Here is a 25108-nt window from a genome sequence, read left to right as displayed (position 1 = left end):
AGAAGATTCAAAAACAACAGCCTCTCAGCCTTTCATCCCAGCCAACCAGGAAATTAGAATCACACGATATGTCTGAGGCTGAGCTGGGAAATACCAGCATAATGTCACGAGCACACACCGACTTCCTGAAAAACAGCTACAAATGAAGATGTCATGAAAATAACTGCGAATCCAAGGAGCTTCTCACTGAAAAGTAGCTAGTATTTACATACACCTAATGTCAAGGACATAAAGACGCATGACGGAGGTCAATGAGAAATACCAACTAGGAATTAGGTTTTGATAAGTCATGAAATGAAGGGAGCTTTTTTATGAGGCTGTAGTAACAGAGCAGGAACCATCCTGATGCCAGGCTAAGGATACGCTCTAGAAAGCCAGCAGCATCAGGCTGACTCAGCTGAACCTGTCTTTTAGTACTAACACTTTCTCAGAATTACTTTCATGGATTTTTGGATTTATATACAAGTGATATGTTTACTCTCACATCAGAAAAGAAAAAAAATGCCGCAAACTTTTACCTTACCTTCATTTAACTGAGCTAAACAAAACATTCACTTTTCCAAAGGCTCCTAGTTCTCTACACACACTTAAAAAAAAAACATTCAGCTTCATTATGTTTTAGACAAGTGTATCACAGCCACGTCCATAAATAACCCTCATTCATCATTGTTAAGTTCCTGGGTTTTGCATTTTTCCCATTAAATCAATAAGAACTTCACAGCTGCTACCTTTCCTTTATCCAGGAAGCTTTTCTCTCTAAGCTAAAGAGAAGCAGGGAGATTGCAGCAGTACTTCCAATCTAAGCACCAAGTTACCACGTGTGGAGAAGGGAGGGACATCAAAGGAAAGAAAAGGAAAAAAAAAAACAACATAACAGCAGGATAAGAAAAATTGATTTTTAGTATTCACGCCAACAGGCATAACCCTCTCAGCAGCATGGTTACACACAGTAACTTCGCCAGAGCTCTGAGTCAACAGCTTGGAGCTGCCATACTCAAAGGCTGACCATGCCAGGGGTATTGCTTCATCGTGCAACTAGACATGAACAACCCTGTAAGCAACACAGTCCATAAACGTAGCCTTTTAGCTTTGTTCAAAGCACTTTAAACAGCAAAGTATAAGGAAAGTCTAATTTGAATTCCACGAGCTTTAAAAAAAATCAGAACCTCTCAACTAAGATTTGAAATGCGTGCATATTAATTTACAGAAATGTGCAGCTAACAGCAGCTATTAAAACAGCTTACAGTTTCACATTAAGTTTACTTGCCAAGGAAAAGGGCAAGCATTCTCCCATGGAATTAATCACTCATCTGTCAACATTTCTTAAATGTTGTCAGTGATGCATTATAGTTTCTCATGTACTAAAACAAAAAGAAAAATTGACAGATATTACTCATGAACTGATGTTTTATGAAGACATAGAAATTCCTCATTTTAAGAACTGTACTCCCATCAGGTTAATGGAAATGTTTCACACAACCTTTCCAACAGAATTCTGTTGGAAGGTCTAGATCAGAAATAAAGGTGCATCTTCAGATAGAAACTCTTATTCAAATGTATTCCCATAATTTTCTATCTACAAGTCTGCACTCCCAGCTCATCTGTGCAAATACTACCAATCACACTCTTCTACAATCTTCTACAATCTCTACTACCAATCACACTCTTCAACAAAAGCAGGAGCCAAGGAGGTCTTACCTTGCTGTTTCTGAGTGTACCTGTGTAGCACGTGACAGTCTCTCCTAAGTAAGCAGTCTGACCTTCACACCACAATGTTCTCAATTTTAAGATACAGATAAAATCGGTTTTAAAATACTCTTACAAGCCCTACTGAACTTCTGAAGCAGCCATACAAATTTAAATTTTGAAATTTTGAATGATTCACTTAGAAATATTGAGCCACACTATTCCTTTCAATCTTCATGGATCTGTTAAGAACATTCAGGTATGGAGTTACCAAGACCTAGAACTTGTACCTAACCAGCAAGGGATTACTACTTCCCTGATCCATGAAATCACTTAGTGACCCTGCATACCCCATGCAGAATTTACCTTCATTGCTCTGTTTATTGCTGCCTTTATGTAACTCTTTTTTAGAAATACAGATTCCTGTCATTTTTTATTTCCTGGCCATAGTTTCTTTCTTATTTAAAAAGCAAACACTCATCATATGATGCCTTCCTTCACTGACTTCACTGCCAGCATTTTCCCATTAGTTCTTAACTCTTTTTCAACTAAATCAATCCAATTAACTGCTTTGCCTTTTTCTTAAGACAAAGATGTCAAATAAAACCAGACCAGGTACCAATGCCTCCTATTTGACAACATCCTCTGATGATCCATCATTGTGTTTCATTTCATTGTTGCCATGAACAGAGCTCTTGTGTCTAGGGCTTACAAACTGTAGAAAACAAATGTCAAAGGCCTTCCAGCTCTGGCACAAAGCCAACGTATTACAAGTATTACAGGATGATCAACGCTGTGCTATCGTGAATAAATACGCAATACAATTAAAAAAAGAACAATAAAATGGTCTCTCACAGTCTGACACAACGGTACAGCATCATACATTTCTACTAATGACTTGTTCTCAGCTAACCCTTCCTTCAAGGGCAGTGTCAGCAACTGCTAAGGCAGAAAAGACCTTACTAAGTTTTGTCACTCGGTACCACCAGCTACAGCAATTTGTGTTGGCTTATAATGCCTGGTATCCCACTACCACTTCTCCTCCAATACTTTGGAAGTAACAAATCTCAAGAGACAAAAATACAGTGTGAAACTAGGTAATTGTTCTAGGCTGTATCCTCTGCTTCCTAAGAGAGCACCATGCCTCAAGTTTAGCACCACTACCTCAGATGAAGTCTCACAAGTGTCTTTGGATAAAAGGAAAATAAACAACAAATAATTTGTGCAAATAGAAAATAATGTTCTTAAATATTTTTCACTTCCAGGTTTTCATTCTTTTCAGCTACTTGATGATGATGGTAAACTTACCTCTACCCAAGGGTCTCTAAAACCTATTTGGGTTCAGTAACTCAACTGTCACAAGGGTGACGTGGCTTTCTTCCTAGTTCCCCTGCTGTCTATATATAAGTATATAGATAATAATATCTATATACTTATCGCTAAAAGCTTGTACAAACAGATATGCACTTCATGTTTATGAAACTGAGATTTTGAAATGTTTGCTGTAAGAAAGTTAATCTCATATTTAACATGAGCCTCCAAGTGTTTCTCCTGAAAGCAAGGCAGGTGGTAGTTCAAGTCCATATCTTATCTCAACTTGAAATTAAGGACTTCTTTTTGTTCGTATCACATTCCCAGTCAAGCAGAGGAACAGCAAACATAGGCCAAAAGGCTTCAGGACCTATACAAGGAACATATTCTACTTGCGTTGGTAGGTACAAAAGCCATACCTACTGAACAAAACATTATCTTTGCACGTTAATATTCCAAGTAATTTATTTTCACAAGTTGCTGGTATCCTCAGTTATCTATCTACTTAAAACTAATTACAAATGGTTCAGCAAATTCTTGACTACAAACTCAAACACTCCAGCAAGTCCTTCAGACCTGCTGATTTGTATTGAGAATAACATTCATTCATTGCTGTTTTTTAATCACCAACCCAGCAGAAAATTAAAAAACATCAGTTTATCGCCTCGTTTTTCTCTATAAGCCTCTATTTAAAGAGCACCTAAAAAGTAACACTTGCAAAAAAATTAAATGAACTGTCTGAAAATGATTCTTATTTGCTATGGGCTGTTTTTCGTTTCATAATTAACAAGAAAGCATTCTGTCTTTCTAGATTTTCCTGTAACCTGGTAATGTAAGTCCAAAACATACCCCAAATGTGCCAGACTAATGATATAGTCTACTAATAAAAGTTGAGTGTCAACATATCAGAAACACTTTCTAACATACTGTATACTGCACCACAACATTGCAATTTCGCTACCTCGTTATTTGGACAAACAAAATACATGTCAATTTTATTAATTACACAATACATCATGCTCACCTACTTCATTTGCTTCTGCAATGCCTTTGTAGGAACACTCAAGTAATAAATACTGAAGGTTATTTGTGTCAGAGTATGTTATAGAGTTTCAACAAAGACTTTTCCCTTGGCTTTATGTAAACTAAGTCCCAGTGCCATTCGATTGTCATGACAGTACCAAACCCTGTAAACAAATGCTAATCCCCTCACACTGATACTCTATTTCTTGAATTTAAATAAGAGAATTACTATTTTCATCTTTTGCACCAATGTACTTTGTTTCTATTCCAAATATGAACTACTTAAGAGTTTGAGATTTGACACAGAGGAAAAATCATTAACCTACACCACACATAATGACTTGATAGTCTTTGAGTCCCTATGGCTGAGCACCTCCCATTTCCCTGGAGACAAGAGATCTTAGCACTCTGCTCCTATCTGTACATTCAGGTTTTAAAGACAGTATCCACTCTAATGTTTTTCCTTCTACTGCCTCAGAAACCGATCTAGCACAGTCTGAAATAGATAATTGTCATTCATACTTAGTTTGACATTTCACTCTAAGGAGTCAAAGCCTACTTAATCCAAAAAAAATCACTTTAAACATGGAAGGAAATAGGAATGGGAGGGTAACTGAATAGCAATGCTGCTTCAGCTTGACTTTCTGCATTAAAAGCACAAGAGGAAAGGCTGGGGGACCCTGAAAAATAAATCTCATGCAGCGTTCAAGACTGGATTAGAAGGGACCAGTAGAAGTTTTTTTGTTTTGTTTTGTAGTTATTTACAGAACCCTGCCATGCCTGAAGCCATTCACATAGGCACATTCCAGAAAGTTGTTATTCAGGACAACTCATTCCTGTTGCACCATTCACAGTTAGGGTAACAACATATCAAGAATTAGACTGACAGGGCATCTCTTAATTTAAGGACTTGGTTGTGAGAAGAAGTACAAGCTCTGCTGAAGACAAAGACATTTCAGAAATCACGCAGAGAAGTTCGTATACTGAAATAATCAGAGGAAGGCCTTTTGTTGTGCTGTGTTCTTGCACAGAGGCCAAAAAAATTAGTCTTGGAGTGTAGCAGCAGTTCTCCAGTATAAAGTAGTTGGGCAAATAGCATCTGTGACCTTGAGCAACAATACCCCGCTCCCATTTACATATCTTGATATCAATAAATGTATTTTCAAATGCACTAAATAGTAAAGTGGTAAGGAAGATTTTCACTTGAATGTGTCAAAAAACTCAACAGTCACAAGTCAGTTCCAGAGCCATCATATAATGCATTGAAAGGAAGCACACAAACTCTACTGCTAGAATACAGTCCAAATTATACAAGTCCTACTATATGGTATAAGCTGTTGTCGGGTATTCCATTTTCAACTCTACTTTTCAATCAGAGAAGATGTTCGTAATTACAGCTTGATGGAAGCTAAACCAATTCTTGAAGGCAGCATTTTAGTCAAGGTCAAATCTGTGTAAGACGCATTATGCTTGATATCATCTCAGAACAAAGGGTTCTCTATTATTTCAACATGATTCTTCAGAAACTGGAGGAGAAAATCTCAGTTGATCTGGTGGATGCAAAGGCCTGAGATCAAGTCTACAGTTTGTGATGGAACATAGAAAAGCAAAGCTTTAGCACTGGAAGGAGCGAAGTAACCATGTGGTTCAGATGTTACAGCAGTGCCACCCAATAATGACACAGCAAACTAGAGGAAGAAGCACCATCTAGAACATGCACGTGATAACCACTTTTTAAGTAGACAAAAAACATCTTCACAAGTCTGATGGCTGTCTAAACAACCTATGTCGTCAGAGGGGCAGGAAGCTTTTATAATTTTGATGTGGTGGTTAGAGTTGTCAAAAGTAAAAATAAGCAAACCAATTAGTAAAAAAAAAAAAAATCAAAATTCATTAAGACATTCTTCTTTTAAGGTTATTTCAGGGAGCAGAACATTAGGATACTTCTCTGAAGGAAAGTTCTGACTTCTTACAGTCCAAAAATCACACACAAGGAAAAGATAAGGAAAAAAGCCATCATAAAGGATTAAATAAATTCTTCAATAATACATATTCATGTCTTACACTTCAAATTAGGCAATGTAGATATAATAAGAATGTATTTGCAAGGATGAAAATGAAGATGCAGGCCTTCTGAGGTAAGAGAGAAACATCAAAGTAGAATACAGCTTAAATCCTCTGTAGGAGAGAAATTTATTGCAGGGATATTTTGAAGATCTCTAAGATTAGAGAAATGAGGAATACATACAGCCCTATCACAACTATTTTATTCCTACTGTTTAATTAATGCCCAAATAATAGTTAGGAACTATCTGACACGGAAATATCTCCTCAGGATTGCAGAGAATTCCCCAAAGCTTGAATTTGAAGAAATGCTGTGTGTCTGAAATCCTAGTGATGCTATGGCTTCCTGATGGACAGCAGGTCCAGCAAAGGGCAGGCATGAATTGTTTCAACGCATTAATGCAACAATGTTTAAAATGAGCCATCTGGTAACCCAGAGTTACAGGGCTTAGTACAAGCCAAACGGCACTCACACTGCAGCCCTCATTGCTGTGACTGGGGGCAATCTACCTGCCACAATGGCAGCAGTCCCTGAACCCATTTTATTTTTAGACAATATATTGCATGTTTTGTTTAACAATACTGTTTTTATCCTTTTTTTTTTTTAATTGTTGCTATCATTCTTACAAAAAAATAAAATGTAGAAAACACAGCAACTTCCACATTGCCATGAAAGAACAGAATTGTGAAGAATTGACAGGTCGGTGAATCAAGAGTTAAGATGCACTGCTGTGCTCATTTCTTATCAGACCATTAAATGTCACCTAACTGCACCCCAGCTGCTGACCTGTGGCAGGGAAACAGCATGAGCACACAGCTAAATGAGTAAGCAGAAGATTGGTGGAAAAAACTGAAAGATGCGCATAAGTTGGAAGTATTGGTAAGCAGTAATTGTTTTGGAGAACAAGTTAAGTATAGGAAGGTGGCAGAAATTAACACTTGTTTTGCTATGTGAATGTAAAGAACCTCGTGTGAATGCTAATCTTTAACCGCTACATTTATTAATTTTAATATTCAAAACATTTATAAAAGAAACTGCATCAAAGCAGGCAGGTAAGAACTCCAGACAGTTCTACTATGAAAAATTGCCTTGCCTTATAAATGCCAACCCAGAGCACATTACCTAAGAGGTCACATGAGCTTCACTTCACTACCAGTCTTCACACGTGTACAAAATCCTTATTCTCAGATAAACTTTGAGATATGACATAGTTTACAAACAAGTAGAAAAAGCCTGCCATGGTGCAGTTAAAAAAAAGCATTAAATCTTAAGATGTGCCCTGGAATAAAAGAAAAACCTCGCTGACCAGCTATTATTTAAATTCTGAAAACGCAAAACAAAAAATATAGCATATCAATGAAAAAAATCCAAATAAAAACACTCAGCTGCCAGAATATTTTAGTTAACAGGAAGACTGTATAAAGACTTCTCTGATCTGTACCCACTTTAGCTCCAAAACACCTTGACATTAAATAGTTTGAATCAGATCACAGTGATGAAAATAAAACTGAAAAGCCAGCATAATAAATCACTGTATCACTGTAACAAATCACTAAATCACTGTAAACCACATAAAAACCGTAAGATCATGGCCTAAGGTTTTCTGTGGGCTCAGGTGGGTGAAGATTCCAATTCGGAGTTCATTCCTAGACAGCAGAAGTACCACCGCATTCAAAAACAGCTTTGCTCAATGGACATGTTCCATATTGTGCTATATTCCTTCTTTGCTTGTTATCAGAACATCTGCACACCAGAGGCAGCCCTATATTCATTCCCACAGTTCTTCTTAGACAGAAGCACAAGCTGTCAAGGGTGGGCTTTGTTTTTTTTTTTTCCCAAGTTTGAGGCTGAGAGCTAAATCACACAGATTCAGTCGATACTTTTGAGGATGCATTAAACTTCGCTCTCAGACTTGTAACAGTTTTATTTTTATTATTTATTTTATCATTTAAACAGAGAAAATCCAGAGCAGCCACAGAAACTGGAGGTCCCCTGTAACACAGTGGCAAGTGCAGCAAGGATAGCAAAATAGCAAGGTCCTAGGCTGCAGCAAGTAAGGACTTGTTCAAATGCAACAGCTATGGGTGCAGAAACAAAGGAAAGAATGTGCTTACCTTTGGAAAGCCTCAGAGTCCAGAGATGTGTGCTTGCTGCCACTGCCAACCCTCAAATGAAGTCTGGTAAGGAGCGGATCCCAGCTCCAGCCCTTCTGATCACTCAGACAGATTGCATGCACCTCAGCTCCCCTGGGTTGGCCCTGCCTTCCCACCAGGTGCTCAATTACTGTTTCAAGCGGTGACACCTGCAGAGCCAGATTGAATGCAGGTTCTCAGTCCCTTAAGCATAAAAGTAAAATTAGCATTCTAACTCTTCTCTTAAAATTCTGTCATCTGCTTGCCTTTAAGTGATTTAAGGAAGGAAGCAAGTACTCTCCTGTTTGTTTTTATTTTTTGGTATTGTTTTATATTCTTGTTTGGATAGCAACTGTGATTTGAACTCAGCCAAGTTACTCATTTGGAGCCAGTTTCAAAGAAAAAAAAATGTTTTAACTAGTGACAAAGTTTGATTAGATTTGTGACTTATGGTAAACTATTCAAATAAAGCTATGTTACAGAAGACAGCTCGCCTAAATACACATAGCCCAGAAGTACATAGAACTGTATTTCTTGAGCATCACAGCCCCTAAAAAACATGATTTGTGATGATTTAATCTCTACACAAATGGGTATAAAAAGGAAATACAACTGTTATGCTTGGAAAATAAAACTGCCGACAAATACTGTAGCCCGAGTGATTTTCCAAATAGCCACGTTACTTTCCAATAATAACATATTTTCTCTGTATCCAGACAGAAAAGTAGTAAGTATATGTACTGAACATCAGAATGTAAGTTAGTTTAATTCTTCACTTCTAGGTTTAGGAAAAGAACTCAAACAATCTGCATGTTTTCAAACAAGAAACAAAATCAAGTTAGGAGTTCCAAATCACACAACACACGATCCCAAGCAGTTCATTGCTCTCTTTCAATGTTATGTACAGAGTGGCCAGAGTGATAGACAAACAAATCTGGAGCAGCTGACACTGACATCACTTTCATAACAAAAAATGTTACCTGATGGAAATAATCAAAAAGATAAAATTCATGTGACCTTGCTTCAGATAGCGTTACTTTAATTTATGCTTTTATGAATAGAAGTCATGTCAACATATTGATTCAACGTCATTCTGGGCTGTTTATGAAAAATGCTTTCAGTATTAAAGCTGGAGGATTTCATACAGTGACACTTAGCCAACTGCTAAGGACTGGCAGGGTTCAGAGATCTGTCTCTGCCATCTGCACACAAATAACTGTCAGTTGTTTACTCAAGAAGTAAATGTGGAAGTTAGAATCATAGCTACTGAAATACATATAGCCCTGTTCAAAGAAAAAAAAATTTCATCCTGCAGTTAGAATGACACCTTTAAAACACATATAGCCCTCCAGATGTTGTACAGGATATTACTTGTAAGCAAGTTATAAACAAATAATAATTTGTGAAAGCCGAAAATTCAGTCTTGCAAATTAGGTTCCAATGATTTTAGGTCTCTTCTGGGGTGTACGTCTCTACTGTGATCACACCTTTCAAAGATCCTCCTTGACTACAGTACATAAGTTGAAAACAATATCATAGAAGCATAGAATCGCAAGGTTGGAAAAGACCTATAAGATCATCTAGTCCAACCATCTTCTCACTGCTACCATGATTAATCTGCTGTTGACTGAATCTATTTTATCCTTAACTCTAAGCATGGAGCACACATCTAAAGGCATGACACGAGCTGTGACTGTACTTGTGAACAAAAGCAAAGCAAGCTGCTAACACCACAAGCTTTGCTGCAACTGCTATGATTGTACCAACATTGCAGCAGCACCACGTACAGAAGACTGCCCCCACGTTAAAGAAAATTGGTTTCGTTGATGCAAGAATTAGTAAGACGTTAGAAGCACCAGCAAGCTTGATGCTGCATGTTTCGTTATCCACCTCAAAAATGATCCAGAACAGAGAAAGAAACGCAGCAACAATAGAAAGGAAAGCAAGAAGGCGTAGAGCACAGTGCTGGAAGCACTACAAATGAACCGTTTTTTTGCATCCCTGACTACTTCCTTGGCATTATTCCAGATAGTCTTGGCTACAGATATTCCCTTTCCTTTAAGATAAAATACAACTATTTTTTGACAGGGGTGTTGACAACCAGTTGGCATGATAAAACATTTAGATAAATATTTCTTAAGCAGCAGGTTACCTACCTGATAGGAAATGAATTCTCTATCTTCAAATATATTTTAAATCCAATTAAGTATACTTAATCCAGACAATAATAAAAAAAAAAATCAAACTGCTGAACTACAACAGTAAATTTAATTATCAGTTTCTAAACTAGACTGCATATTAAGATAATTGGTGATTTGTTGGCACATTTTAATCTAATATAAAGATACTGCATAGGTATGTTCACAGTGGAAAAACTCCTTTAGCCAGAAGCAAGTAAAACCATTTTTTTTTGAAGTATTTAAGATGGATTTCTCAATTAAGTAAGAGTATTTCTCATCAGGAAAGGATATTAAGGTGTGGACATAAGGTTTTTTAATTTAAATCTATAGGTTCAATTTTGATCTGAATTTTTAAAAGCTCTCAGAGGTGTTGTTTGTTTTTCATTTGTTCCTTTTTTAACTTGCTGAACATTTGCTATTACAAAAACCCATTTAGTTGTTATCAGTGACTTAAAGCCATATATAGTTCAACTTGCTTGGCAAATCATTTTAAATAGTGCAAGAGTAAGCCTAAAGGAAAATATAGTGGAAGAAAAAAATTAGATAAGCCGTTTTTAGATAAGAAACTCAAAAGTTATTTCTGAACAATAATTGTTAATAGGATTACTTTAAACACCTGTGACAGAAGTTTCAAGTGATAGAATATATACATAAAGCACAACACTCGTAACAAACATTCTATATATCTAATTAAGAATTCTGTGGCAAGTGTGTACCAATATTCAGAGAAACAAAGATTAAAATACAGTTCTGCAAAGCTCTTATGCATACAGAACTTATGCCTCCATTGCTTTCTTGATTAAAACCTTTCTTTGTTGAGATGCCACAAACCACAACTCACACAGACTGACAACAAGCCATTGATTCCTGCAGTAATCCGCAATTTCTGAATATGACAGCTACAAATACCTTGCAATTTGTGCTCTGCCACAGACAGCTATTGTTGGAGTTGGACAGCAATAGCTATCTATTCCAGTTAAACACAACTTCATTATCATATTATATTGCATGGTGGAGCATTGGTGATGTCATGCTTGGCAAGCAGTTGATTGAATAAGGGAAGATATTGCTTCTAGATGATCTTGCAACATGATTCTGTTGCAACAATTCTGTCCATACCTACTCTTGGCCAAATGAACAACCAGCCTTTTTATTTTCAAAACATACATTACTTCTCCATGGTGTTTGAAACAATTTTGATAATATTATCACTTCAGTCTATCGGTACCTTCTTGCCAGGTTAGAGTTTGAATCAATCCTTTTCCAAACCACTAATCTTTTTGATTATTCAACATTTGTAGTTAGCAAGAGGAAAAACAAACAAACAAACAAGGACATGCTTCCTTCATTGCATATTACAGATGTGTTTGCTTCAAACACAGTTAAGTTCAAGCCTGTAGTTATTTGCTTCCTCGCTGAGCGTTACAGAGGCTGAGAGCCTGCTGGACTCATTGGACACCTCAATTTTGCTTTTCTCCCTGCTGCTGCTAGATGCAATATATGGCATGGACTGTTTTGCGCACCCAAAGGCACACTGTAATATTGCCATACAAAATAAAATAGCAGCATGAGGAAAATTCAGGTTGTACTACTGAATAATATCTTGCTACTGACTTGTGAATTTTATTAAGGCAATATGGCGTTCAATTTCACAAGAACTAATGTTCCATTATAGTGAGTTATGTCTGAATGATGTTTATGTACATATGCAATACCTTAAGCACATTTTCTGAGTGAGAAATAAACTTCCTTTTTGGTAGAAACAAAACATAAAATACACAGTAAAATACCTCAAACTAAAAGGTAGACAGAGCTCCTCCGTTCAGACAATAATTTTAACCCCCCAAATCCAACTCTACTAGCCATCTCAAGTAAAAAAGTCTCTGCTGAGAGTTTCCACTGAACAGAGTGGGATGGTTGATGATGAGACTGTAACTTTGCTGTTAGATCTGGACATGCTGAAGCCCCATCCATCCAAGCCTATCTCTAAGAAGAAAACAGGCGAGCCAACTCAAAGGAGATGAATTTCTCCTGACATAAATCAAGCTCCTTCTAATAACTCTAATGGAATTTGTCTAAGCTCGATCCTCCATGGCCGTGTTCAGTTCTGTACAAAACAATGTAATCTGTATTTTACAATATCAAAGTATTTGGCCAAATTAACTTCAAAGCCTCACTGCAGAATTATCACTTATTTTACTCATGTATTGGCTTCTGAGCCAAATCAAACATCCCCCAGTTAATTAGAAGGTAACACAGCAGGAAATAAATTGCAAACTCCTCAAGAGCTGATAAAAAGACATAAAAGATAACAATAAAGGAACCAAAAATGAAGGTAAGATAGCCTACCCTCACTTCATCTGCTTATTTTCTATTATGTAATAAAACACGTCCTTAGCTCTTAAAACTCCCCCGCACATTCATACCCAACCTCTTATTACCGGAGCAACAGCAAAGCTATTTCAGCACATTCTACAGTACTCCAAATGGAGCATCCACCCCGAACACGATTGCTGGGTGAACAAAATAAAAGACACTTGAATTTATCTCAGCAAGGTGAAATGAGGCACAAAGCCCTCAAAAGCTCTGCAGATGAGCAATTTCCCTGAGCAGGAAGTGCTTTGGACATCATCGGAAGTTATTAAAGCACCTGGTTAACAGCTAAACTTCCCTGACAGGTAGCTAGGGCATAGGGAAAAGCTAATGAGAGCCTCCTTCTCTAGAAAAGTATTATTTGAATCCAACTCCTAAGTCAAACAGTTATCATTATTAACATATGATTATTAAGGAAACTTAGGTTGATTAACACAAGCATGCTACTAGTTATATCTTCATTTGAAAACTAATTCTCATTTGAGTTATCTGTGTAAGAAAGAACTTACCACAGCTTAAGACATCACCAAGTATGTCAAAATGGGTTTTGGGCAAATCACAAAGACACCCTTGTGTATCAGATTTATACTGTTATCTGAAATCATCACACTAAAGCAGGATATTCTTTATGGAAACTATAAACTAAACTATGAGGATATTTGAACAAGAGATTTATTGCAAGAAACAGCAACTTTGTGATCACATAAAAGACAGACATATCACAACTGCTACTGCAAAAATTCAACTCTAGTGATAATAGCTCAAACAAACAGGCAATGTACTGAATTGAACTGGGAAAGGTAGGAATATAGAAAACAGGGTATAAAAGTAAGCTTTTGAGACATTCTGACTGCGTTATAGATGAAGTTGTCTCATTCAATACAGCCATTCTGAGTAAAATTTATAAGATAAAGGATTCTAGCTAGCTCCTTTTGCATATTGCCTGTGCTATCCAGCCCCTCTCTTTTCCACACCTGCTACTACTACGTACATCAGCTGAGAAAGACAAATCAAGACATGCTGTCTAACCATGGCATTTTCTATAACTGGTTGGGTTTTTTATGTAACCCATTCCTTAACTAAAGCTCTACTATTTCTTTATTCATATATAAATATCATAAACTTATTTCACTCCTCCATCTTTCTTGCAAAATATCTCCCTGTACAAATAAGAAATTCTACCTCTAGCACCACTACTCCACACCTTCTTACAGTGCTATGATTTTGGAGGGTTAACTGAATTTTATTGAAAGAGCAAATCAAGTAGTAAATCTTACACGGAGCCACAGTTTTCCAAAAGCCAACTGAGGTCTGACATTCCCAAATACATATTAGCAAACCCTCTGAAAACAAGGAGGTTCAGTTAAGACTTATGTTTACGTAAGACTGATAGATACAAACATGGGTTATTGCAACTTTTTATTTAAAAAAACAATTAAAAAAGTCAAAAGTTCATGAGCCAATTCTATAACATATTACATGCCTATTACAGCATTCTCTTACAAACAGATTGTGCATCTTTTATAAAATAATACAGCTGTTCACATTTTGAAGTACACAGAATGGGAATGTACCACTGCTTTGATTTTTAATGAAATGGAATTATTCCTACAACACCTCCATGCTCTCATGATTCAGTTATTCTCTATATTTCATATTCAGTGGAATGACAATTACTTCACATTGTTGTGCTTAATTTACTTTTGAGAAGTGCTTTCAGAAGTAATCCTGCAGAAAGCTGTCATAGTTCTGGAGGCAACCAAGCACTTAACACAGTGCACGTCTACTGAAATTGCAGTACCTCTTCTCTCCCCTCCATCATAGATTTCTAACAGAAACATTTTTTAGCATCATATAACAACTAATTATTTTAACTGCCATGCTAAAATATTGAACAGATGTCCACTAATCAGGTAGCTGACTCCTGAGAAATATGCAAAACATCCTCAAAAACAAATATAATGTCTAAGTAATCAATTTAAATGCATATGCTGAAAGAAACAGCTCAGTACTGCTGTTAGCCAACTATAGCCTTCTAATAAAAATTTCCCTTGTGCATTCACTATGTACACATACGAAGTTTCTAACTTGGACACTGATAAAAGCTTACGCCTTTTGCATGCTCAAAACTTTCAAGTACTGAAAAAGTGTTTGCACAAGCCTGCAGACAAAACAACCACGAAGCTCTAAAAAAATCTTCTTTGGTCCAGTAAGACCTTAACTTGCAGATCAGTAAGAGGCGTACTGAGTGTTACTTGATTCTCGTGCTCTTCCCCAACAAGGAAGGAAATCACCATGTGAACAGGAGAGCACAAAGACAGTACTGTTCCTAAGATGTCTGCTTGCTGAGTTCAGGCAGCAGGTTTGCGAGGCTATCAACTACATGGGGTGCTTCCCATCTCTTCTAGCTTCCCCGAGGGGCCTTGCTAGCCATCTCTGCTCCTTGCAGCAGTTTGTGAGGCTTCATATGCAAGCTGACTTTATGCAGCACCAGTCAGGTTTTGTAGTGGATCTGCAAATGACTCTTCCACCAGCGGATTCTTTTGCCCCAATGAAGGAAGGTGCCTCTATTGTAACTGCAAACTTCAGGTTGCTTCTTACTTATAAGAACAAAAGGATATTGCTAATGATAGAGGGAGATAAAGGTTTGTGAAGCCTTCATAGCTATAGCAGTGCTCCCTTGCTTCATCACCTGTCCCTCTATTCCCTGATCATTTTCAGAAGAGGCTTTTAAGAGAGAAAATTGGGAACAAGATTCTTTCCTCCTTCAACTGTGAAAATGACAACGGAGTTGTTCCATAGTTGTTACTAAGGCCTTAGTGCATAGAAGGGGAAGTATAACTGACGGACCAAAACAATTGCTGATCCAAATAACTATGCATACATAAAGGTATTACCCTTTGAATTAACACTTGATTACATTTTCACTTCCAATTGAGCCCTAGGCAATTTTAGATACAAATATTTAGATATTTTATTACCTAAACCTTTACAGAAACTCTGAAAGAGATGCTAAACTGGAATAGTAGACTACTATTTTGTTGTTACTGTTACTAACCCTGAGATTTGGTGTTTTATAGAGCATAGAGTTCTTTGGGCTAAGTGGTTGGGGAGTATTTTATGTGCATCCTCTTGAGTGCATGTAGTAACTGGATTTCCTGATACAGTAGTACAGGCTTTCTAACAAAGTCCTTGGGTTCCTCAGAACACTTGAGCTCATGAAATATCTATGGCTATAAAATTCACCTGTTCACGTACTCTTTAAATTACAATTCCTAACATTCTCTTTACAAAAATAAAAAGCAAATCCCACCCTTTACTTCCTGAAGGATAGAGAACCTTTAGCACTGAAACAAAGCAATTTTGCTCTGACAGGTAAGAAATGAAATCTGAGAGTGTTAAGAGCTAAATTTAAGCCACATTATCTAATGAGGTTAGGATAACAGTAATTAGTCTGATAAGAGAACAGATGATTTTTCTTGTTAATATTCCTGCTACAACAAGGGGATCAATGCAATACTAAATGGCGTCTGTTGTAGTTGTTGCCAGAAACCGGGCAACATATCAGTACATACAAAAGAATAACGCAGATGAAAACTTAACATAGTTATTTGGAAGATGGATATCATTTCGCAGCCTTTACTGAATCCTCCTTATATACAAAGAAAAGAAAAAGAAGTTTTCCTGTTTTTGTTCTACCTTTTTACCATAATGCTTTCATCCATCATCTTGATTTGGTGAGCAGCGCCTATGTAATACAGCAGCCATCTTTCATAATCTCATCTTGCAAGTCTGTACCTTCACTTCTTGCGATACATTTGTTACACGCAACATTCTAAAGCCATCCCCCACTCCTCTGCTGTGGGCTGGCCATATGATTTAGTCACATCTTTACCAAGTTATCCCTGACTAGGGCTTGACCATGACCTTCCTTGCAGAGCTTTCCACGAGGCTGAACTCTGCATGCAATCCTTGTGGTAAAGAGTCCAGTCAATCTACAAATGGCATCTCCCAGTCAAGGTGGCTGAAGACATCAGAAAAATGAAATCCTGCCACACTCAGCAGCTTAGTCAGATAATCAGTGGCTTCTTCTACTAAAGGCTTCTTCTGCCAAAGCCACACCATCTCCTCAGCCATCTAACAGATTTCAGCGACAGTAACCACTGCAGAGCACTTTGCTATATCAGCAAACCCCCAAAAAATAAATTAGCAGGCAGTCTAACAGATGAAGTCATTTGTGGTTTTATACGCATTTGAACTATGAAATAATCAGGTAAGTGCAGAAAAACTGTAGGGCAGCTGACAACGTTTTTTAAAAACTTAAGCTAACAATCACTGTGTTCTTAGCATTCAACATGATAAAACAAACTCAACAACAGTTATTCCAGAATTGAAGAATAACAAGTTACTTCATCTGCACAACCAGAAATACTCATGAAGATGTTGTCAACTGATCACAGAGCTTTCCTGCTAGAAACTATCTGAATGTAGGGGGTAAGACAGACCTCCTTGAAGCCAAAATCTCTCTCTTGAAAGCTTTTGTGCTACAAAATACTTGTACTAGTGCCAGCTATTATAAAAAAAATGTAGTCTTTTTATTACTTAGACATAAAATACTTTGCTCAGTGAAAACTTTTTTTCCTCTACCCAAGACAGCTATCAGATTACAGTGGTGTAACACTGAGTAATAGTGACAGCCTAGGTTAGCTTTTTTTTCCCCATCCCTACCAAAATCTCAAAGTAAATTCCGATAACTGCAGCGACACACAGCTTTCTGCTGCTCTAATTTTGTTAGGGTTAAGTCTTTTTTTCCCTTGTAGTAGGTAAAAATGGGCATTCCTTGTCAAGTAAATCTATGAAAGCTCTCTTCCACAACTAGTCTGCATGTTTTTTCCAGTATATGTTACTTCACAGCAAGAGTTCGAGCGTCCCACTTCCACAAGAAACAAAGGATGACCAATCCCTGTGCCACTGCCTATAAGTGGGACAACTTTTCTAAGTCTTAGAAGATAAACTTTTTAAGAGCTATTTTATTTCTTCCTCATAACTTTCCAGGAAGATTCACAATGAAGACAGGTGAAAAATTGTGGCTTTAGCATGAAGCAACTTTCAGAACTAATAGGAAAAATAACTTGGGACCATCCAGCTACGAATGTGGGTACACACAGCCACATCCCAGCACACATAGCTGTAGCCGGGAAAGCTGCCAGCCATACTGAGACACTGCAGAAGAGAAATGGGGATTGTTCCAAAAATAACAGTGACATTCACACAGCTTCTTACCTGAGTCACATCTACCATCTGAAACAACATTAAACGTTGCAGAAAGCATTAGATGCAAATTCCAAATGAGCAGTTTTCATAATCTGTAGCTAATACTTGGCTAGGTTAGGACTTGGCAGAAGTTGGCAGCCAATATATTTTTCATTTATAAAATCAGAGTAGCACTGGCAAACCCAATTACACTAAGTAATGGTACGGCCATGCCAAGTGCACTTGTGGTAGGAAACCACATGCTTTATGCCACTTGATTGCTTAATCGGATAATAAAGCTGGGCATAAGTGCCTGATAAGAAAACACATCACAGTATTAGCAAAAAGTCAGTCAAGGTCTGGAGAATTAATTTAACAAGAAGTATAATTATGAAAAACAACTATGGAAACAAGACAGACTCATCATACTCCTCACTCCTCGCATCGCATTTGTTCTCTCTTAAAATCAGGAGTAAACTGTAAAGATTACTGTGTACTTGAATGAAATTGAAATTATGTGCAGACTCATCCATCTGTTTCTCCCTTGGCTAAAACTTGGTAGTATCACTATGTTTTTCAAGCGCAGTTGAAAAAGAATGATTTTGCCAAAAGTCATCCTGAACTTGGTGTATACAGTCTAATATTCTTTTTCGTTCTTATTGTTGTGTTTTTTTTTTTTTCCAGTATTTTTCTGGAAGGCAATTTTGTGAATAAAACAGGAATACATTTATTATTTCTACATTCCGTAGAAGCTGACATTCACATTGTAATTAACATACTGTCTGTCCATCAAATATTATTCATCATTAATTTTCCCATGAATCAGCAAAGAACTTCTAAAGTTGACAGCTTTGACAAAGTTGACAGGTATACTAGATCCATATGAACTGTATTCACATCGACATTTTTCCCCCCGATACCTCTTACAGGGATCAAGTACTGAGGTATTTCTACCAGTCCAACATGTCCATCTCATCAATAGGTTTCTAATCATATGAACATCCCCTGATTTGGGGAACTTATTTTTACAGTCTTGGCTTAAATGACATCGGCACATTCAATTACTGACTGTGCAGTCAACATCTTACGCTGCATTTAATATTAATTGGCTCTTTCAGGCTAAGTGTTCTCCAACTTCTGCTGAACAAATATTTGAGGATAAAAACAACTACTTCAGCATGCAAGCATCCTAGCACACAATTTCATAGCATCGCAGCTACAGCAGGATACAAATGCTTTGCAAGATTTACTTGGCTGTCCTCATAACATCCAGTTAATAATAAACAGAACACGAAACACATTATGTGAGTTCAGAAATAAGATCCAGAAAAAAAAAACTGCTTCTCAGGATCATCAAAACACATAATTACTACCGGAACGTTAAGAATTGCCCAATCTCATATCAAAAAAGACTGATCAATTTGAAACAGATTCTTAGCCTCTACTAAACTAATGTGCTAACTAGTAGCTACCATATGCTGTTGTTTTATTCAATTAAAGCTGTAATACAAATTCCAAATACAATAATACAATGATCTTCATAACTGGTAAGGAAATCAAAATTTATGTCCCTACTTCCCTTAAGTGCTTTATTAAGGCCAAATGATAATCTGAAACATCCGTATGAAAACTCCATACAGTGCACTTTCATCAGGATATGAACGTACGTCTACTTCCAGAGAATTATTTAATATATTGGCTATTAAAACTTCTACATCAATAAAGATGAACAACTTGCAATCAATTACTGTCTCAGTTCTTTTTCATAAAGCCAAACTCCAGCTTTGTGATGAACAAGTAAAAATATAGCAGATAAATGAAGATAAGTGCATAACAGTGAGTTTCAGACATACTGAAGTAGACATATTTATTGTGAAGTTGTTGTTAGTTAAAGAATGCAAACGTATAAACCTCCTCGCCGGGAGCTAACAGTGATGCCTGTCCAATTAGGCTGAAGGCATCTCCTACAGCTGTTGTTACCCTGTATGGATGTAGCTTTCCACCATTACAGGCTTTCCAAATCTCACTGTGAGCATTCCATGACCAGCTCTTTAAAAGCAACACAAAGATGTTGCGTCACAGCTAGCTGTCAAATTTGCTGGAGTTGTCCCTCGGAAAAAGGGGGTCAATATTTTAAAACGCCTGCTCAGCTGCATTAATATATATATTTTTAATCCTATTTTTAAAAGCAATTAAACCAAAGTATCCTCTTTGCATTATATCAGCTTATTATATGTAGGAGCAAAAAAGTGATTTCCTTACTAGCAAAGGCTTCTTTAAGGTGCTTCTAAACTTACAAATAAATCATCATGCAATTAAAAAATTATTACAATTACTAGAACTTACAATCCACCAAGAAAAAGAAGAATACGACTTACATATGCCCAGAAACTACACCTGAATTTCTTGCTGCTTGTCAGGCTCAACCTGTCAAGCTATTAGCTTGCACTTAAAGGTTTGCATTTGCTCAATGGCTGACCCACACATCTCAGTGTCTTAGCATGAAAAATGGCTTTCAGGCTCAGCTGCCTTCTAAGTGCCATCCATCATCAGGAAAGACGGATTATTCCCTTTACAGTCTGCTACAATGCCAAATTCTTCTGGCTCTGTTCCAGCAGTCCCACCCACACCACCCCAGGGAAAAGCAAACCCTAACTGTATCTTGTTCTTTCTGCTGTGCAGAATGAAAAACAATCACCATTTGATGCCATTTAAAAAGAAACTGAAGTGGAAAAACAGCTCCATCATCTCCCAACCTCCCTCTTGCTGCACCAGTCAGTGGCTCAGAGGGAGCAGAAAATGGCAGACTGGGAACTTAAACCATGAAGCCAGCTGGAAATACACTGTGTTCCGCATAACGGGACCATAAACAAACTGACACACAGCAGGCTGCCCTTTGAAAACACTTCTAAAAATACCCACACGCTCGTCTCTGGTCCTTGCTGCCCCAGAGGTGCCTCCTACCCGGCAGGCCAGGGGGCTGCCCTGCTTCCCAAGAAGGCGTCCCTCCCACAGCATGTTTGTACTACAGGCTTAGAAATAAGATTCCCTTTTCAAAGGGAAACATCTGCTCTTTCATTCACGGTGAACTGCACCAATTGCATAGTGAACTTATTCGCAGCCAGAAAAGAAAAACCTACAAATGCGACTATTGCCTACTCACAACTGCAATGAGAAACATATCTGTCTGGTCACATCTTCCATGGCTGGTACTGGAAAAGCAGTGCACATGCTGCTATGTGAAAGGTGCTATGAAATAAAGCAGCATCGCAGTCAGGTTCTGCAACATAATCAACAGGCATTAAAAACTAGGTGCATCCCAAGAATCTCAGCCCCTTTCCCTCCGGGGAAAAGAGAATAACAGAGTGAGGGCACAGGATTATCAATTCCTTGTTCAAATCCAGCCCAAAAGGTAAGAGAAATGCAGATGGAAGAGCCTTTTTTGTCTTTTCCAGCCAGGAATGAAAGAGGCTAAGGAAAAAGATGACTTACAGCACTGCCCTGTGTGCTTGTGTTCTGCGTAGAAAACAGCATAGTAAGTTGGTGAGGAGGAGCAGGGCCAGCCAGGCTCAGCTCTTTCACATTCATTTTACATTCCAGTTTCATTCTTGTGGTCACCAGAATGTAGATGGTTTCATAATAAGTTACGGATGACTACATCTCTTTGGTCCCATTTGCTGTTATGCCACAATCCGGCTGGCTGACTGACACACACCGGTAATCTGCTTAGAAATATGGCAAGAGAAATTTGAAGAGACTATCAGTAAAACGAAGGATTTTCTAAAATAGCCTAACACTAGAAACACCAATATCTGAACTTGTATTCCTCCTTTTAAAGCATACACCCAAACGTCATTTCACAGACATATCTGAAAAACTGAATATTTTATTAGTTTTACTTAAAACTGCCAAATGCAAACCTACTGCCCTAACTGAAAACAGTTAAATCCTACACATCCAAGGGATTCTTTGGAGCTCAACACAGCAACATTGTTTAAAACCTAACACACTCCCCGAAGATCTGATGTAGTACAAGTCACGTGCCAAAATGTGAAGCAGTAACAGCAGCACTGGTTTTTTTGCGGGGTGGCCAGCATTTTATAGGGACGAGGGGCAAAATGAGTACCTTAAAATCCTCTATAACCTCAAGACCAAGTCTTGTGAAGCATTTTATTTTTAATAGGGCAGTCAGGCAGAGAACTAGCCATCAGCTGGCACTCGCCCCATCAGCCCACAGACATTCCACTTCCCAGCTTCCCAGGCAGGGAATACCCACCCCGGGCACCAACCCCACAGCCAAGCAGTAGCAGTGACAGCCAGAGAGCTTGCTGTCTCTGCATGATGACAAATGACAAGATGAAAGCTATACGCTTCTTTCACTGAAATCCAAAAGCTGAGAGAGTATTAACTACAGGATTTTGGCACAAAACCATATTCTCAACCCTTTTTCCCACAAACTCCGCAGACTCTATGTTAACTTAATTGCTCCCAAATAATTAAATTTCACTCTAAGAAGAGCTAATCTGTGCCATTTCAAACTAATGACTAACTCGGTTGCAAAGATTCTTCCCCCACCCCACTGAAAAATACTACAACTGAGAATTTATCATTTAACCATTTGAGCCTCAGTTGTCTAACAGATCTGCTGACTGAATCCCTCTACCACAGTGACATAGCAGCAGCAAATTCAAGGCTAAGCCAGCCTGGCTTTCTCTACATTTCTCTAGGATTTTATTATGCTCATCATGCTAATTCGATAATGACTTCAGTACAGCAGATAGTATAAATACTTGTGTTTTTCCTTTGCAGGCACTAAACTATTTTCTAATTCTACAGGCATCATACACAGCAAGTGTGTAAAGGGATATTTAAGGTCTAAACACAGGTGTACTAACATTCATGCTTTCATTGTAGCAAAGAATATTCCCTACTCAAGAGTTTTGTACAATAGGAAACCAACAAGTGATCAGACCTATTAAGTTGGTCAGATAGTTATCACCTAGCCCAGAAGTATGCTGCAATAAACTAAGTAATCCCAAAGGATGAACATAACATAAGTAAAACTACATCTGATGCGGTGAATACTTCTCTTGTGGTAGAAGCATTTGCCTCTGCAACAAGGTCAGGAACTTTATTTCCTTTTTCTTTCCATATGTGCTTGTACCACCAATGAATATACAGATAATATAGTATATCCAGGAGTTTGGCTGATGTAATTATTATACTAGAGTAGGAAAGAAGGACACTCACCCTATCCTGGGCTCACATGATAAACTTTGGTGGAGTGGATCTCCAGAAGAGATCCTTCCCCACTGGTAGTCAGCTCTTAAATGAGTCTAGGAGAGCCAGGCTCCACCCCTTCTGGCAGCACAGGTGAATTGCCCTCACCTGAGCTCCCAGGGCTGACTCATAGATGGCCTCAGGTGATCAATCGGAGGTTCAGGCTGTGATTCAGCAGCCCCATACAATACTCCTCTGTTTTCACTTTCCACTTGGATCGCTGCTACTATCAATTTCTAAAAATACATGTGCATATACATGCATGTAAAAACAAGATTTGTTATCCTCTTATCAACAACCTGTCTGATTTGAGCACAGGGAGCCTCCAGTACCCCTGTGTAAATAAATACTAAAGGCAAAAGGAAGGAAGGGAAACAAATAAACTCTTGAACTAAACATACAGGTGGAGTTCACAGTGGCCAAGACAAAGCTTCAAACAAATGCCATTTGTATTCTATTATGTGGAACCATAAGATCACACTGACACGACTAAGATTCATTCAATAAGTAAGTGACAAGGCAGATTTTCATTAGATATTTGGCAAGCCAGTGAGTGTAATCAAGGAATATAGATATAAACACAGGTTTTCTATTCATTCCCACACTTCTTTCCCAATAAATAGTCACTGGAAAAGTGTAACTGAATGAACCTAAAAATTTCCATAATGCCAGTATACCAAAATTTAGGGGTTTATTCTTAGGCAGAAAAAAAAAATAAAATTGGCAGATAAGTGAAGTTCATACAGATTCTTTTATACACAGGCCAACTGACTGTCTCATGTGAGAAGAGCAAACAGAAAAAGGCCCATTTATATTTCTCTGTCAATAAAAATTACAGCTGAAATGTATCTTTTTAGAAGCCTGATCAGACATTCAGAAGACATTCAATACTCTGCTCACTCTGCAGAACTCAGATTTCTGGGTCCTTCTTTGCTTGTGTTGTTCAAGTTTGTGCTACAGACCAAGTTAGTCTGATGCTCAGAAACCCAGACTGCAGGCTGGAGATGCAGTGAATGCGGCCTTGAAACACCTCTGGTGGTTCCAGATGTCTTTCAAGTAAATATATGAAATGAAATATCAAACACGAATTTGCACAATCCCAGCAACTCCATTTATGTTTATATAAAATTTCTCCTAAGCTTCAAGGCCGGAGCTTATGATTTTGCTTTCTTTCTCTGAAATACTTCAATCTAGAAACATCAGCCTCGTATACTTGACGCAAGTCAGAGCATCATTTTTTAGCTGAACGAAGGCAACATAGCCCATCCCACTGCCTGTGCCATAACAATGCTCACAATATAGAGCAGGAACGTCCTCCCACCCCCACACTTCTTGACTTCATCACAGACGTCATATCTGAAATGCAGCCATGCTCTTATGACATAAAATATACAGACTAAAATTCATTTTGTCTTGAACAATGAAGTCATGTTTGTGAGCAAGTCAGATGATCAAACAAATTTATCTTGCTGTTTGATTTGTGGTTAACTCTTGTTGCAGGCTCACCAAGAACAAATCCACACTTACTGTTTACACATCTTTAGTGCGTGAAGTGCTTCTCAATCCCTTTTAAAGGGATTCCCCCATCCACCCCTGTATCACAGCCTGAAATTCTAAATCAGCAATACAACCCCTAAAGCATATCTCAAAAACAGACTCCTAGCAATTTCAAAACCTATCTGACTAAGTCACTATACTGGCACCTCTAGCAAGTATGCAAACCACAATGGAGATGACACAAGCTGCACAAACACAACAGAAATGCAGAAGTGTAGTTTTCCCTGTAAGCACTACACCTTCATAGG

At 37.9% G+C, this 25108-nt stretch overlaps 1 protein-coding gene across 6 annotated transcripts in view; it reads right to left on the bottom strand.

Moving 5' to 3' along the window:
• The window catches only part of GULP1 (GULP PTB domain containing engulfment adaptor 1), a 123221-nt gene extending 101540 nt beyond the window's left edge, over positions 1 to 21681 (bottom strand). For 2 of the 6 annotated variants that reach the window (XM_031554134.1, XM_031554131.1), the window contains exon 1: positions 8200 to 8387. The gene's annotated coding sequence lies outside the window, so the exon portion shown is untranslated. Of the gene's footprint in view, positions 1 to 8199; positions 8388 to 21515 lie in introns of those variants that run through there. The other 4 variants (XM_031554133.1, XM_031554135.1, XM_010713342.3 and 1 more) reach the window with 4 other exon arrangements.
• Between the last annotated feature and the right edge of the window lie 3427 nt (positions 21682 to 25108).

Source organism: Meleagris gallopavo, chromosome 7 (genome assembly GCF_000146605.3).
Source record: "Meleagris gallopavo isolate NT-WF06-2002-E0010 breed Aviagen turkey brand Nicholas breeding stock chromosome 7, Turkey_5.1, whole genome shotgun sequence".
Taxonomy (NCBI): Eukaryota; Metazoa; Chordata; class Aves; order Galliformes; family Phasianidae; genus Meleagris; species Meleagris gallopavo.
The sequence above is the reverse complement of the archived record's forward strand: the minus strand, read 5'-3'. Positions and strand labels throughout refer to the sequence as shown.